Below are 17,793 nucleotides of genomic sequence, written 5' to 3'. Positions count from 1 at the left end.
TCATATCTCATCATTCCCCCGATATACAACAAACACCTGTTCTCCCAGGACCCTGCAATCCTCTTCTCTCTGCCCAGACCATCCTTTCTCATCCTTTCCATCTGGTGACTTTTATTCGACTTTTAGGACTCTGCCAGCCTGCTTCCCCAGCTCCCAGAGAAGGATAAAAGAGGGACATCTGTGCGCCTGCCCCATCCTGCACGCCACCCACACTGAATCCCATCAGCTGTAAGCCTTCCCCTGCCTGGAAGCATTTACTTTCTACACAGGTTTCTTCACTTCCTGGACATCCCCCAGTTTCTGTGCACTGTCTCTGCTTTATCAGAATTCAAGTTCTGAGTACAATACGCACCTTGCAATGGCGCGCCTGGTCCAAACTTGACTCATACTGGAAAACGGAAGGTGTCATGATCACATTGTGGTATTTCTCTGAAAGATGTGACTAATGAGTGGTGCGGTAGGATGTTTTAAAAGAGCCACAATTCTGGAAACGCCACCTCGCTCAAATGATTTGCATTTGGAATGAAACCTAATGATGAAGATAAATGGTTCTGAACTGTTTTTCATTAACAACCTGTCTGACACCAAATGCATAGTGTCTTTTCCAATCCACTTGCTCCAACTCTCCAACACCAGCTGAGCATCCTACCATTTGATTCAATTCCAACACTATCTTACTGGCGTTAGCGCTTAAGGACTCTGGGCCACAACGCTCTATTCAGATGCCAGATGCAAGCCCCTGGTTGTCACCAGTACTCAGACTAACCAGCTCTAGATTTAGGAGTTTCCCTTAGAGTTCCCTGGAGGCCTAGAGGGTTAAGGATCCAGTGTTGTCACCACTGTGGCTCAGGTTGCTACTCTGGCGCAGGTTCAATCCCTGGCCTAGGAAATTCCACATGCCATGGGTGCATCCAAAAAAAAGTTTAGGAGGGTCCTACAACTAACCCCCTCCTGGGGTTTGATCATCTGCTAGAAATTTCACAGAAATCAGGAAAGTGGAGTTCCCATCATGACTCAGCAGACACAAATCTGACTGGCATCCACAAGGATGCAGGTCCTATCCCTGGTCTTGCTCAGTGGGTTAAGGATCCGGCATTGCCGTGAGCTGTGGTGTAGGTCGCAGATGCGGCTCAATCTGGCATTGCTGTGGTATAGGCCGGTGGTTACAGCTCCGGCACGACCCCTAGGCCTGAGACCCTCCATATGCCGTGGGTGCAGCCCTAAAAAGAAAAAAAAAAAGAAATCAGGAAAGTGCTTCACTCACTATTACTGGTTTATTATAAAGGATACAACTCAGGAACAGCCAAATGGAAGTTTGGGCAGAGAATGGGGCTAGGACACTGGCTGTTCAAGGATCTTCCATGCCCGCTCCAGGTACACTGCCCTCCTAGCTCCTTGATATGCCCACCAACCCCCAAAATTTGAGGTTTCTATGGAGGTTCCATTACATAGGAATGATGGCTTAAATTATTGGCCATTGATGATCAACTCGATTCTAGCCTCTCTTCCCTCCCCAGAGGTAGGGAGTGGGGCTGAAAGTTCCAATCCTCTAATCATGTTTTGGTCTTTCTGGAGACTGACCCCCATACTGAAGCTCACTAGGGGCTCCCAAATACCAGCATCTCATTAGCATGCAAAGGACACCCCGATCTTTCCAGAAATTCCAAGGATTTTAGGAGCTGTGTGCCAGGAACCAGGGAAAAAGACCATATGTGTATTTCTTACTTATTACAGGGGCTTATTTCTTCGCCTTGGTCGATTAGTATAAATAATTTCAAAACATTGAAGACTGCTCAGTGAGAAACAGGTAGTAAAATTCTGTGCCAAACATATAGCCATGGCTTTCTGATGCCAATGATAATACCACATCACAAGGCTGCCTACAAGGCAACTCACATCATTATCACATAATAAGGATGATGATAAGAATGACAGGCAGAGCTAATATTTATCATGCACGGGTTAGACACCAGAAAAGATGCTAAGCACTTCATGATTATTTCATTTTGTTCTCACTTTAAATAAATATATGGAACATGAACCCTTTCTGCCCCTACTTCATAGATAAAGAAAGAGATCTGGAAATCATAAAAGGAGCAAGTGGTAAAGCGAGAACTCGGGCGCAGATTCTTCAGGCAGCAAAGCCAAAGCTCTCACCGCTCCAGCAGAAAGCATCTCCTTGGGTGTAATGGCCAGCTCAACTGTAGATTTCACTGTCAACCTCCTCCAGGGAGATTTAACTGCCCTCTCCTCCGTACTCCCACAGTCCTGGGTCCCCCGCCCTGTTAGACCACTCATCACATTGTATTCGAGCTATGGGTGCAAACATCTGTCTCTTCTGCTTGCCGCGGGGTGCCTATTCAATCACACTATGCATTATGTATCTTTGTTATGTCCAGGGCCTGGTGGAATGGTTCATACACAATACTCCTTCCTTCAATTTAATTAATGATAATGAGCACATAATAAATACTTCTTGGTCTCTCCACCTGTAAATGGGCGACTGTTCTCTCCTGGAAAGAGGGACAATCCCCTTTCTCCAAGGCCAGAAAACACTCAAGACTTCATGAGCCAATACATGTGTGCAACTGGCAAAGAACATCTTGGGAAAATGCTACCCTGTTATTACAAGGCGCTATTGAAAGGGGACCAAAAAGAAAATTCCTACTGTCCTGACATGATCCAGCTGCAAGAGACAAGCTGTCATTACACCAGCGGAAAGTTATGGCCTCTAGACTTGAAACTAGCAAGTTGGCCTGAAGGCATGGGGCACAATCTTGGTTGTGTATCACATAAACTCTAGTCACACTGTGCAAAGACACGCTATTCCTGTGCAAGGGAAGCTGTCATTGGATCTCACCGCCAGGTATGCATGCCGCGTCTGGTGGGTAGATTGCCAAGCTCTCCATCTGTGTTGTGCTCGGTTGCTAGGGCACAGGCAGGGAGCTATGTAGTGTCTTGCTTTCACCCCAACCACAAAGGCCTGGAGCAGTGACAAAGCTGCTCGAAGTGCTCGAGCTCCGAGGAAATGTACATATTTGGCTTAATTCATGAAACGTCTATTGAAGACCTACTCAGAAGACTGGGATTTCTGGCAAGGCTCTGCTGCTGTAAGAGCCCTGGTTGGATGTGTCCTTCTCTGAGCAAGTAAAGTCCTCCCTTGTAAAAAGGAAGGACCCAAAGCTCCGTGTTTCCCAAAGAGGGTCTATGTACCCCTGGTGGTATGTGTAACATTCACAGGTGCGGCGTGCAGACACTTGGAAACATTTTAGCAGCTGTAAACTAATGCGATGTGTGCTCAAAAATAACTACCACAGCAAACACCTGACATCACATAAGGAATCGATTAGAATAAATGCAAAGTAAATATTAAATAGTTGAGTTTTTTTTTTTAAAAAAGAATCGGCATTAGAAATTATGAATGGGGGAGGGAGAATATGCATATGACAGAAACTGGGGCAGTGGAACACAGATCAGTGGAGTTAGATAAGCTGGACAAGGAGGATCTGGCATCCTAGGGTCTGGCTCTGTGATCCTGTCACCAAAGGCTAACTGGGAAGTCACCTTGGACAAGACAGACCAAGGTAAATTTATGTTGAAAATGATTCCAATTATATATTCCAACTCAATCAACACAAACACTTTCTGATAGCTAGGGGACCTCAGACACTAGTCTAGGCATCACGGATGTGAGGATGAAGAAGACAAGGTCTCGGCATCATGGAACAAAGGACACACCTGGGGAAACAAATATCTTTAATTTAGCATGATGTTTATAATAGTGAAAGTAACCTGGGAGCCAGAAAGGAAAGTCCAACGATTCCTGGGAGAGAGGAATAGCCAAGGAAGTCTCCCCAGGGGAGGGGAACATTGAGTTAAGCCTTGAAGCCTAAGTAAACATTATCTGAGCACCTAAGAAGGAGAAGGCATTGCAGGCAAAAAGAAAAGCACATGAAATAAGTGCTGAATGGCCAATGTAACAGGTAAGTTATGTTTTCTTACTCTATTTTTTCTTTTTTTGTCTTTTTGCTATTTCTTGGGCTGCTCCCGTGGCATATGGAGGTTCCCAGGCTAGGGGTCCAATCGGAGCTGTAGCCACCGGCCTACGCCAGAGCCACAGCAATGCGGGATCCGAGCCTCGTCTGCAACCTACACCACAGCTCACGGCAACACCGGATTGTTAACCCACTGAGCAAGGGCAGGGACCGAACCCCCAACCTAGTGGTTCCTAGTCAGATTCGTTAACCACTGTGCCACAACAGGAACTCCCTTCTTAGTCTATTTTTATGTGTCAACAAAAGACGTAACGATTTTGTGTACATCCTGAGTGAGAGAACCAGGTGTTGAGTGGAGTTACATATAATGCTCAGTCCACGTTCTTTCTACTCTATCATATCCTATATCCTATATCATATCACATCTGCTCTTCTTATCTGAAACCTCATGATATGTAGAGCTATTAATTCTTATTTGTTCTTAATCCACCAAGTGTGAAATGCTAATCCACAGAAGAAGGAATGATGAGATTTACCTCTTAAAGGTCAGTATCCTAAACTACAAGCAATTCTGGGCTTCACCATACTTTTCCTTAAAAAAAAAAAAAAAAAAGTCTCTGTAGAATAACTCCCCCAGACACTCTGTATTAGTTATTTTAGGCAAAAACCAAAAAGTTTCAAAAGACTCTCCCATGTGCTCCTTCCAGTTTATACACAGACACCCTTCACAAAAGAGTGAAAGATGGAAAGATCCCATTCCTCAGGAAAAACGTCATGAGAGACAAGGCAGAAGGATGCTGAGCTGTGGTGTTGATTCATAAGGTCCTGACATTTGGGGATTCGCAGTCAGAAACACTTCATGGGAACGTCAGTCTAGTGAGGACATTTAATAAGTTAGAGAAACACAGGACCTGCACCATCTCTTTACCTACCTTTTCAAGGTTTTATTTTTTATTTTTTTAGGGTCACACCCTTGGCATGTGGAGGTTCCCAGGCTAAGGGTCACATCAGAGCTGTAGCCACAGGCCTACACCACAGCCACAGCAACACCGGATCCCAGCCCCGTCTGCGACCTATCCCACAGCTCACAGCAACGCCGGATCCTTAACCCACCAAGCAAGGCCAGAGACTGAACCTGTGTCCTCACGGATATTGGTCAGATTCATTTCCACTGCGCCACGATGGAACTCCTCTTTCAAGTTTCCATTTGAACAATAAAGACAAAATGCCACTAATTCAGCACCGTCAACTTTCTAAAACAGAAGGACTGATTTGAAAAGAATACGGCTAGGGTTCTGGTTTCCTTATTTACAAACTAGCAGCTATTCTAAATCAAACGAGTTATCAACGACTGACTTCAGGTAGGTGCTGTTCACCTGTGAAAATGGGAGTGAAATTGCAAAGGAAGCCAAATCTGTTTTTAAAAATTGTTGACCTACAAGCAGGGAAAGGCCAAGGAGGCAAAGAGGAGCAGTAGGCGACCCATAAAAAGAAGTATCTTCAGCTTAAAGGGCAAGTTCTACAACAGAGCACTCAACCTAATGTGTTCCGGTGAAAACAGTGACAAAACTATCAACCTGGGAATCAGACAGAGAAACAGAGAGGAACTTTAATTCCACCGTGCTACTTACCCTCGGTGTGATCTTGGAGCTCTCTCCCGTCTCGATTTGCTCACATGCAAAACGGGGCTAACGGTATGTAAGGACTGCTGTGAGGATCTGGGCACAAGTGGCAAGAGTGCCTGGCAACAAGAAGAGATGTGGTATGTGCTAAATAAATGAGGTATTTCCATGCTCCATGCTATTCAATTGACAGTGACTTGGTTGTCTGATGGAAGGTAGGGCTGATGAACGTTCTGGATCTCTTTATTGATGATTAATGATTTGGCTCTATTATTTAATGTGTATCATTAAATTGTATATCTGCCGAAGGCTGCTACATAAAAAAATTATTAGTCTTTAGAAAATTTATCCTGTTTCTGGCCAACTTTCTAAATTGTCTTACCTGTCTTAATATTATTCTATTTTATTTTTTTTTTTTTGTCTTTTTGCTATTTCTTGGGCCGCTCCCACGGCATATGGAGGTTCCCAGGCTAGGGGTCCAATCGGAGCTGTAGCCACCAGCCTACGCCAGAGCCACAGCAATGCGGGATCCGAGCCTCGTCTGCAACCTACACCACAGCTCACGTCAACGCCGGATTGTTAACCCACTGAGCACAGGCAGGGACCAAACCCACAACCTCATGGTTCCTAGTCGGATTCGTTAACCACTGCGCCACGACGGGAACTCCCTTAATATTATTTTAGTAATTATCTTTGATTCTCCAGATAGAAAATCCCACACTCTACAATAATAATTATTTTATATATTTTTCCAATAGTTATCTTTTTTCATCCATTACATCACTGTCCTCTTATTGGATTTTAATTAATTCAAATAAGATGAGCTAAATTTTCTTCAGAATGAAGTCAGCAGCATGGTAAAGTGATGGCTGCTCTAGGTTTCCATGGTGATGTCTAAGAAGGAGACATTTCTATTGTTTTTTTCCCAAAAGGCGCATTTGTCCACAGCATCAAATCAAAACCACACCAGATCTGAGCCATTGGGTGGGGGCCAATTCTGGAGCAGCAGAAGAAACCACCACACAGAGATGCTGCTCGTTCAGAGCAGGGCTAGCTTTGGCCCCAGGGGACTGTGTTTCATATCTCATTGAAGGAAACTTATACACAGGTGTATCAATGTCTTGGATTAGAGGTGTGCACAGTCTCAGGTCTTGAGATGGATGGCCTCCTGGCCTCCACTTTTAGGTCCATGAAGGCATCATCAGTAAAATGAAGAAAATTCAAGTTCTTGACTCAAAGTCAGTATACACTTCAGAGAAGTCAGATTCACCCCACAAGCCATTCTGAGAAGAAGAGGCATTTTGGAGGAGTGAAGTTATAACTTAGGATAAACTTATACTTTATAACTAAATGTCCATCTGCCCTGGAACATTTAGCCTTTCATCTTCAGTTCCCCAAACCTCTGCGTACTTGGATCCCTCTTTAGTCAGCAAAGATATCTTTATAGCACGCATATGTGGCCAACATGTTTCTTCATTAAATCAATAATGGCGCATAATTTTCATTCTGATATCAACATCTCTATCACCAGCCTCCCTCAGCATTTCATGTTTCATGCCTTTGTGCTAAGTATTTTGTCTGTGATGGTCTTTATTTCCTTCGTGTCTTCCAGGCATAGGAAAATCCTGGCTACTTAAGGCAGTCCTCCATCTAGACTTCCTCTGAGCTCTTACCGTGTCTTATGTCTTACGTCCCAATGGCACATATAATAATATGTAGTCTGGGAGTTCCCGTCGTGGCGCAGTGGTTAACGAATCCGACTAGGAACCATGAGGTTGCGGGTTCGGTCCCTGCCCTTGCTCAGTGGGTTAAGGATCTGGCGTTGCCGTGAGCTGTGGTGTAGGTCGCAGACGAGGCTCGGATCCCGTGTTGCTGTGGCTCTGGCGTAGGCTGGTGGCTACAGCTCCGATTGGACCCCTAGCCTGGGAACCTCCATATGCCACGGGAGTGGCCCAAGAAATAGCAACAACAGCAACAACAACAACAACAGACAAAAAAAAAGACAAAAGACAAAAGACAAAAAAAAAAAAATATATGTAGTCTGATCTCATTGAAAGTAGACTTCTATCCTATTTCCCTCTGTATTCTCACTGCCAAGAACTGACCCTGATATATATTATGGTTATCTGCATTTATCGTCAGGTTGCTTATAGAAGTAAGTAACAGGAAAACATACCAATTCAAATAACTGAGGTTCAAGAGATGAGACAGGCTCCAGTTTGGATTTCCTGCTGCAGTTCTGGATCAGGCTCCTCTCTCCGTGTGTCCCTTTCATTTCCAGGCATACAGCTGGACGGCCCCAGCAATCGTGCACCTTATACCCATGCAAGGTAACCTACAGAACGAGAGAGAGAGTGACTCTTCCCAAGGCCAAATTCATTTCCAGAATTAGGCCACATGCTCATCCCTAAGTCAATTCCTGGAAAGTGAAAAGAGAGGACTCTGTCCGCAAAGCTAGAGGAGGTACCACCTTCTCCTGCAGCACACAGACACTGCTCAAGTGGGAATTCAGTTGAGAAAGTACTCAGCTAAAAGTGACCACTAGACCTGCAGTGGTTAAATTCATAGCTTTTTATTGTTTCACACAACAAGAGCTAGGTGCCTGTCACAATTGATTCTGTCTTCTGAAGTCATCAGAACTAGCCTGTTAGATTCCCTTGCTCTTTCCCTCGCACATATTTCAGTGGCTTAAAAATAGGAGGGATTGAAAACATATGGGAGGGCATTGAAAATACCACAGGTTTGGTTTTCATTGATGCAGAAGCCATTCACAAAAGTGGAAGAGGGATAAGACCGAATCTTGTAGACTGAAATGGAAAGTGATGAGGTAAACTCACACTTTTTAATTTACATACATGAATACACATACAAATATAGATACAGATTGTGTGTGTCTGTGTGTGTCTGTCTGTCTGTCTGGCTGTTCTATCCCTGCCCATTAAAAGGCCCTAGAAACACTGGCACACCTTTCACAATGATCATGCTTAGTTCTTGGTTTCCATATACGATTCTCCACTACAGAAACTAGAGCCCCTAAGAGCAATGACTTATCCAGAACTGAAAAAGGAGAAATTCAAGGTAGGTTAAGAACATCTTGTTGTATCATAAAGCAAGGAACTGCTAAAAGGATGGTGGAGACGGGTCCAAACACAATTGGAGCCAGTCTGAAGGGGCTCCATCATCCGAGTCTAGGTCACGTGTGCATCCAAATAAATACTGATATCGACCTGTGACAACCCTTTCAGTGAAACAGAAACCCATTTGTCTATAGTAATTTAAATAAATGTGAGAAATGGAAAAGCTCCCATTTACATCAAAGATGAAGCATGATCCCCCAAATACATTTTTATTAATCACTAACTGATGAATATAATATACTTATTAATTAACCTTGCAATAGGGAGTTTCCATTGTGGCTCAGTGGTTAATGAATCTGACTAGCATCCATGAAGACACAGGTTCGATCCCTGGCCTTGCTCAGTGGGTTAAGGATCCGGCATTGCTGTGAGCTGTGGTGTAGGTCACAGATGCAGCTTGGATCCTGTGTTGCTGTGGCTGTGGCTGTGGCCAGCAGCTACAGCTTTGATGTGACCCCTAGCCTGGGAACCTCCATATGCCACAAGTGTGGCCCTAAAAAGAAAAAAACAAAACAAACAAACAAAAAACCTTGCAAAAGAGAAACCCTATAGACATTTTAACCAAGTGATCAAAGCTAGTATCACCAGCAGTTGGACAAATTAGCATTTGGTGCCTAAAGATATGATGCCATGAGAAGATATTTGGCAGATTACCACTAAAAGCTCATAAATCATGAGGAAATATCAGAAAAACTCAAACTGAGGGATGTTTTACAAAGTAACTGGCCTGGCCCATTCAAAAATGTCAATCATGAAAGACAAAGAAAGAGCAGATATCAAATCAATAATTTACAAAGATTTAAATAGGAGATGTAGTCAATATTTTATAATAACCTTGGAGCTCTCTGGTAGCTCAGCAGGTTGAGGATCCAGCAGCACTGGGTTGCTGCTGCAGTACAGGTTCGATCCTTGGCCCAGAAACTTCCACATGCCATGGACAGGGCCAAAAAAAAAATCATCATATAAACTTGTGTGGAGCTAATCTATAAAAATAAATTACTATGTTCTACACCTGAAACTAACAAAATATTGTAAGTCTACTATATTTCAATTAAAAAAAAGGGACTGAGAAATTATTTCAGACTTGAGGAAATTAAAAATACATGACAGTAAAGTGGATTTATGTTATTGGGTCAGATAATCAGGACATTAATCAGACTTTCAGGGCAATTTCAGTTGGGTACATGTATTAGAAAGCAATATTGGGAGTTCCCGTCATGGCTCAGTGGTTAACGAATCTGACTAGAAACTATGAGGTTGTGGGTTTGATCCCTGGCCTTGCTCAGTGGGTTAAGGATCCAGCGTTGCCGTGAGCTGTGGTGCAGGCCGGCAGCTACAGCTCCGACTAGACCCCTAGCCTCAGAACCTCCATATGCTGCGGGTGCGGCCCTAGAAAAGACTAAATAAATAAATAAATAAAAATAGAAAGCAATATTGGATCACTGCTAACTGTCTTATTTTGCTAGTTATACTGTCATTGTGTGGGGAGATTATCCTTGTTTTTTCAAAATAAGAAAGTTAGCATTGGCCCAATATTGCTTCCTAATATGTGTACTCAACTGAAATTGCCCTGAAAGTCTGAATAATGTCCTGAAACTTACTTGCCAAAGGTTCAGAAACTATGGTACATGTGAATGTGTGTTGTGTGGATGGTTGTATATGTCATAGAGAAAGAATGCTGAGACCAATATGGAAAAAGCTAATAATCAAGGAATCTGGGTGACGGAACTATGTACTGTTTTGCAATTTTTCTGAAGAAGATTTGAAATATTTCAAAATGGAAAGTTTAAAAAAAAAAAAAGACGAAGAATGGGGATATGCATGTTGCTTGGCAACCAAGTGTGTTTATGATAACATACATCTCAGGCAGTACAAGCCAAACCTTCTCAGGAACGCTGCACTTCTGTGTAGTTCCAAATTCTAGTGGCATTATCCCTCAAGCTACTCAATTACAGAAAAGTCATTCTTCTACCACATTCCACCAAGTATCTCTGGGAAAGTTCCGCAAATCTGTCCTGGTTGTCACTTTGTGTATAAACCCGTCCTCTGTCTCCAGACCACCACCTGCTCTTCTGCAGGTCACCCCCTTCTCCACTGAGATGACTTCACCCAAGCTGCAGCTGCTTCCCTTCTTCATCCCCCTGGTATGGCCTCCTCACCTGCCTGTGAGATCACTGATGTCACAGCTTGGCTGGGCCCAGCTGTCCTCCACGGAGCCCCCAGTGGTCCCGGGGGTGCAGAAACAACTCCTCCTTTGGCTGCTGCCTCTAAACACAGCAAGAACTTCTTTTGCAAGCCCGACCTCAGAGATAGTTCTCCCCAGCTATAATCTTCAGCGATCCTTGCAACTCTCAGGGAGGCTCCAACTGACTTTCAAGAGGGTGAGGGAGAAAACAATTTCCCCAAGAGCAATGGATAGGGGCTTGCTTTGTTTATGTAGCAGGGGTTGACAAATAATGCCCCGTGGACCAAATCGAGCCTGCTCCCCACTCTACAGGGCCCCCAAGCCAAGAACAGTTTCTGCATTTACAAATGATGGGAAAAAAAAATCAAAAGAAGAATACTTTATGACCCATGAGAACAATATAAAATTCAAATTCCCTGGGCCCATTAATAAAGTTTAACTGGAAGGCAGCTATGCTTTTTCATTTACATATTGTCTAGGGCTATTTTCATGCTAAAATGGCAGCACTGAGTGGTTGTGACAGAGACCACTTGGCCCACAAAGGCTAATATATTTACTATCTGGCGCTTTACAAAGAAAGTTTGTCAACCCCTGGCTGAGATGATTGAAAGAGCCTTCCAGTGTGGGCCCTCTTCAAATAAGTACAAAAGACATAATCTCCTGCTCCTAAAGCATCTTTACCCCAGGAAAGTATAAACAGTTTATAACTACTTAAATGACAGCTTTTTCATCTTAAAAATTAACTTATTTCAGTTGCTAGGGCTGTGATGCATTCAACTCCAAGTTAACAGTACTGAGCTGAGCTGAGCCTTTGGGAGTTGGGGTGTAGGACCTGGCTCGCAGCTGAGTCTGCAGCGTTTCCCTAGGAGACTCAGGTACTGCGGGAGGCAGTGACTGAAGTGGTAAAGTGGTACCAACCAAAGATCTGGGAATTTCTCATTAAGCTCAAGAAACAGAACTGCAGGATTTCCCGTCGTGGCTCAGCGGTTAATGAATCTAACTAGCATCCATGAGGACACAGGTTTGATCCCTGGCCTCGATCAGTGGGTTAAGGATCTGGCATTGCTGTGAGCTGTGGTGTAGGTTGCAGACTCGGATCAGATCTGGAATTGCTGTGGCTGTGGCGTAGGCCAGCGGCTACAGCTCCAATTCGACCCCTAGCCTGGGAACCCTCATTACCGAAAGAAAGAAGGAGGGAAGGAAGGAAGGAGGAAACAGAACCATGACAGGTCCACAAACTAAAAAAAAAAAAAAAAAATCAGTTCACTGTAGTTCTGCTCTGATTGTTATTTCCATAGAATGAATTTCTGACAGTCTTACTTGGGTTGAATTTAATACTCAAATTGATGCCCATAGGATTGTTGAGTGAATTCTAGTGCTTATACTTAATGAAAATTATTTATGTTGTTTTATTAAAATAGAAATGGAAATGCATCCAGAAAGAAGACAAATAAATCTGCTTATGGCCATGGATTTTAAAATGTGGCCCCAGCCATTTAGCCATAGGGAAATGAACTCTACAAACAACTTTAATGAGCTTGGAAATGGATTCTTCTCCCATCAAGTCCCCAGATGTAAACATAGCCTGGTCAATACTTTGACTGCAGCTTTCTGGGACCCAGTTTAGCCATGCCTGGACTCATGGTCTACAAAAACTGTGAGATAAGGTGTGTTCTCTTTTAGCTGATCAATTGGTGATTATTTATCACACAACAGAAAACTAATACACTGGGTGACAGCCCTATGTCTTCTTTCCTTTCTCTCAGATGGTAATAGGTTGCTGCTATGACTAAGGCTGTGCCTTCGAGAACCAGCTGTGTAAGAAAGTGCCCACAAACTCTTCTGGCCTGATTTATAGAAGCCTTCCTCAGCAGCCAGCCATAGATGCTGCTGGAGCATCTGGTACCAGAGAGGGGGCAAGAATGGAGCCTGCATGGCCCTCCCCCAATCCTTGACCACCATGCATCCCTGCACAAACATTAGAGAGCAGCGGGAGAACACCCAATGGGTATGGGTGACCAATGGAAAAGGAACTCATGACTTTTATGTGTGCGTAAAACCTGAGAAAGAGTGTCCTTTGCAGGAGACATGCCACGATGGTAGAAAAGGCAAAGTGTGGTGTCTGGTGTCTGCACATTCGGGTATTTCAAGCCTTGGCTCGTGTGATTAAGGCCTCATTCCAGGAGGTTTCTGAATCTCTTTTCCCACCTGTAGAACAAGACCCAAAGTCATTTTGCCACAAACTATTCAGTGTGCATTGGCAATGTGGACTGGGCATGATGCTGGAAGCCAGGAATACAGAAATAAAGGAAACGTGGCACCTGCCCTCCAGACTGAGAAAAGACTGGGGTTTTTTGGTTTGTTTGTTGGCGGCACCCATGGCATGTGGAAGTTTCTGGGCCAGGGATGGAACCTGAGCCACAGCAGTGACAACGCCAGCTCTTTTACCACTAGGCGACCAGGGGACTCCTGGAAAAGACGGTGATGTAAAAAAATTAAACTACCTGAGGGAAATCAAAGTCTTCCCTTTTGCACCTCCAGTCGGCAGGGCCTAGGACATCACACAGTGATATCCACTGCGTGCCTCCTGAGTGAATGTGTCGTGCAGAAGGATGTTAGGTTCAGAACGGGCGACGAAATTGTACTGGAAGGAGAAGACAGCTTTTAAGTAAGTAGCACAACCTCTTACGGGCAATTCTGTTATTAAATGGTAGTGCCAGTCACGGTGAGAATAAAATAGCTAGACTGTCCCACCTAAGAAATGAACCAGAGCATTGGAGAGGGAGGTTTAAGGTACTAGAAAGGGGGAGGGAAGAGGAGGAATGATAAGATGCAGGTCGCACCAAATGGCACCAACCTGAGCTGTCAAGTGACGCGCTTGGACAGACGCTTGCGCACACGTAGGGTAGATTCCCAGGGAAGGTCTCCTGGTTACAGCTCCCACGTGGGAGTTGGAGGGAGATGAATTAAAAAGAGCTTTTTTGCCAACACTGATAAATGGCAGAGGGTAGGAACGGCTCATGGAGAAACGAAGAGGCGAACAATGTGAGTGCATGAAACCAGGGCCAGGGGTGACTCGCCTGGAGTCAGAGAAGACACCTGGGATCCCACCAACGGGGCTTCGAGCCAAAGTGTACCTTCATCACAACCAGCAAGGTGACCCCTGCAAGCCAGAGAGGATGGGACGTGTGGGCGATGACCCTGAAGAAATGAGAAAATGAATGGACGAGGTGTCAGGAGCAGGAGGAGAGGGGAGACGTGCCCCTGTCTGGGGGCAAGGAAGGAATTTACAGATATACCTGTTGTCATCGGTGAATTACTGCAGCCTTTGCAAAGGCTGACAAAGAGCATCACAGTGTCACTTCTTCCCCACAGAAGAGTCAGGCAGATACTTAGAGGAGAGCCATTAGGGGGAAGGGATGGGGTTAGAATTTCTGGAATCAGCTCAACAGGCAGCAAGAACTCAACAGGCTCATCCATGGCTCCCAGACCGGAAACAGCCTGAGGAGTGAGGGTGGGGGGGCTGAGGGTACCCCTCCTTCCAGACAGACCTGCCTTCTCCCCAGAGGGATGTTTGCTTCACATTCCTATCTATTTTTTTTCCCCCCTCTATGTTTACCTGATCAGGGAAATTGTTAAAAGAGGAAAGAAAAAGAAAGATGGGAAAAAGTAAAATTAAAAAAAAAAAAAAATGAGCCAGCAGAACATTATATGAACATGAGCATGTTTGGGGGCGCACAGACCCATCTTGGAAAATGATTCTTCGGAAGAGGCCTTTGGTGCCAAATAGTTGAGCAGCTGCCAGTCTTTTATGACTCTTTATCACCTCCCCTCCGATGCGGCAGATCAAGACAAATCCGCATTCCTTCCCCTCCGTCTGGGTCCTGCTCTGAGCCTTTGTCAGCAGCTGCTTTGCGGAGGCTCCGGTTTGAGAAAACCCGCCTGGCAGCTCCATATCAGTTCAGAGCAGCGCTTGTACAGATGGGGTGTCCTCTGGGAGCCATGGTAGCAGAGACACAACAAACAAAAGCAACCACAGGCTTCCACAGTGAACATTGAAGTCCTCCATAGCTCCCCAGCACTGTTTATGGAATAGCTGAGTGGCCATATAGCCCTGGTTCCCCAAAGCCAGAGAGGGGGCAGCTGTTGCAAATTCTTCATGAAGAGCTTACACGTAAGAGTTCAGGCTGGGCTTGACCGTGGGGCTGCACGTGTCTCCTGCTGCCATCTGGTTGTGACTGTCCCACTATCCTCATTCATCCATTCATAATCCCTTCCTTCCTTCCTTCCTCCCCCCTCCTCCCTTCCTTCCTCCTTCTCTTTTCTCTCCTCCCTCCCTTCCTCCTAGCCTTCCTTCCTCCCTCTCCTTTCCCTCCCTTTCTTCCTTCTTTCCCCTTCTTTCACCCCTTTCTCCCCACCTCCCCGCTTCTCTCTCTCTCTTTCTCTTTCTCTCGTTAGTTGGGCAACTGACAGATGCTCTAATGCTAGGGTTTGAACTAAGAACAGACGTGGTTTCCATCCTCATGGAGCTCAGAACTGAGCTGGAAAAACAGACAGACACACGACCGGTTGGTACGCATACAACACACACAGCGTGTTTAGCGTGGTGACGATACCACAGGGGCTGTGGGAAAAAAAAAAAAAGAGTGACTTCCTAATCAAGGAAGGCTTTCAGAAGAGGCCTCCAGGAGGTCGTAAGGTCTGAGTTAGGCTTGGAAATACAAGTTAACTGAATGGAGACGTGCTGGACAGATGTCTTCCTGGAAAATGGGACAGCCTGTGCCGACAGAAAGGATGGAGAAATGACAAGGGTGTTTGAGGAACCCGAGAGCAGCTCAAGGGTAGGGGGGGGTGTGGCTGAGGGTGAGAGATGGAGTTGCAGAGCCAGGCAAGAGTGGGACCATAAAATGGGGTGCAAACAAGCAAAAGGCAGATGACCCGACGTGCGTTTCAGAGAGCACAGCGGCATTTCGCAGCCAGCAGCATAGAGAAAGATGGGACGGAGGCAAGGAGGGCTGAAAGAGAAAAGCCACACACTCAGACTTCTCTTAAATCACCAGAAAAACAGTCCAGCAGGACAGTTAGGAGTGTTTAGCGCTGAAGGCAATAATAGCTCGTGAGCTCACTGGCACACAGAAGCGAGGATTAGCTCCCTTCCCAATTAAATCCTGATCTGTTTTCTCCTGTGTGAAGAGACTCCATCATGCCTGTTTCATCCAATCTTTCAATATTGCTCAACTTAATTTAATTCTGATTTACTCCTTACCCAATGCATGCCAAGCACAGGGATATCGAAATAAAACGGGGCATAATTTGTTCTTTCCTGACCTAACAAATAACAGTATTTGCGGCATTAAAACACAGTGTTCAATAACTGAGCCCATTCTCAAATTACCCCCTTGTATAATTTGTCCCTATTTGCAACATAAGATTGTAGGAAAATATAAGAAAATGAAGAATTTTGTGAAATGCTATGCAGATTAAGTTAGCTATGGAAACACACATGGTTTCTGAGAAGGTTATGCTAATGGGGAGCAGGCTGAGCACTCAGGGAGAATGGCCGTGGGCCTAGCCTCTGCTCACTGGGGTCCTGCAGTCTGGTTTGCATGGAGTTCTGAACTTAGGGCAGAGGTGATGCTGGCTCAGCGTGCTGCCACGTAGAGAAAAGGGAAGGAGCAGGCTCCACCATGGGCATTGCAACACCCAAGTAGGCCCCAGAATGACTCTTGAAAAAAGCGGCCCCAGTCAATCTTGCTGCATTTCATATATCAGAGTTTGTCTATAACCCAGAGGCTATAAGCTTAAGCAAATGCTCTGTTCTAAATATCTCTTACTCTGGCTGATGAACACATGTTCACTTCCTAACACTTTTTCTGTAGGACCTTCCCTGAAGCCAAGAAAACCATAAATGTTTAGGACATTTTCCTCGTTGTATGCAATGCAGATGGCAGTGTAAAATGCTATGCAAAACTACATAATGAAATAATCTACACTATATGTACCCTGTCATATATGTTATGTATGACATAATGCAATATATACTATGATGTGCTGGAAATCTTGGTTTCCTTGACTATCATGGCTTTGGGACTATGAGTTTTTTTTCTTTTTGTTTTTCTTTTTACAGCTGCACCTGTGGCATATGGAAATTCCCAGGATAGGGGTTGAGTCAGAGCCACAGCTGCCAGCTACATCACAGAAATGCCGAATCTAAGCCACATCTGCGACCTACGTATGTCACAGCTTGTAGCAACGCCAGATCCCAACCCACTGAGCGAAGCCAGGGATAGAACCTGCATCCTCACAGACACTATGTCAGATTCTTAACCTTCTGAGCCACAGTGGGAACTCTGAGACTATAAACTCCTTGACTGCAGGGCAGTAACTTATTCACCATTATGTCTGTAGATCTAGAAGCATGTGGCAATTAGCAGGAGCTCAGGGAATGTTTCTGATAAAGGAAGGACAGGAATAGAGAAGAAAGGATAAAAAAGAGGAAGGAGCAAAGGAAATAATTATCTTGTGAAGAAGCAATTTCTGGTCTTTTAAAAATGTCTTCCTGGAGTTCCCGTCATGGCGCAGTGGTTAACGAATCCGACTAGGAACCATGAGGTTGCGGGTTGGGTCCCTGCCCTTGCTCAGTGGGTTAACGATCCGGCATTGCCGTGAGCTGCGGTGTAGGTTGCAGACGCGGCTCGGATCCCGAGTTGCTGTGGCTCTGGCGTAGGCCGGTGGCTGCAGCTCCGACTGGACCCCTAGCCTGGGAACCTCCATATGCCGTGGGAGCGGCCCAAAGAAATAACAAAAAGACAAAAAAAAAAAAAATTAAAAAAATAAATAAATAAAAAAAAATG

General features: G+C 44.9%; 1 long non-coding RNA gene across 1 annotated transcript in view; it reads right to left on the bottom strand.

Annotated features, from left to right (window-relative positions):
- LOC102161373 overlaps positions 1 to 17,793 on the bottom strand; it is a 167,733-nt gene that overhangs the window by 141,120 nt on the left and 8,820 nt on the right. Inside the window, exons 3-4 of the long non-coding RNA XR_002337430.1 lie at positions 7,794 to 7,952; positions 5,627 to 5,736 (exon numbers count right to left, since the gene is read on the bottom strand). This is a non-coding gene — a long non-coding RNA (uncharacterized LOC102161373). The remainder of the gene's footprint in view (positions 1 to 5,626; positions 5,737 to 7,793; positions 7,953 to 17,793) is intronic.

Source organism: Sus scrofa, chromosome 1, assembly GCF_000003025.6.
Source record: "Sus scrofa isolate TJ Tabasco breed Duroc chromosome 1, Sscrofa11.1, whole genome shotgun sequence".
NCBI lineage: Eukaryota > Metazoa > Chordata > Mammalia > Artiodactyla > Suidae > Sus > Sus scrofa.
This window is presented reverse-complemented; position numbering and strand designations above follow the sequence as displayed.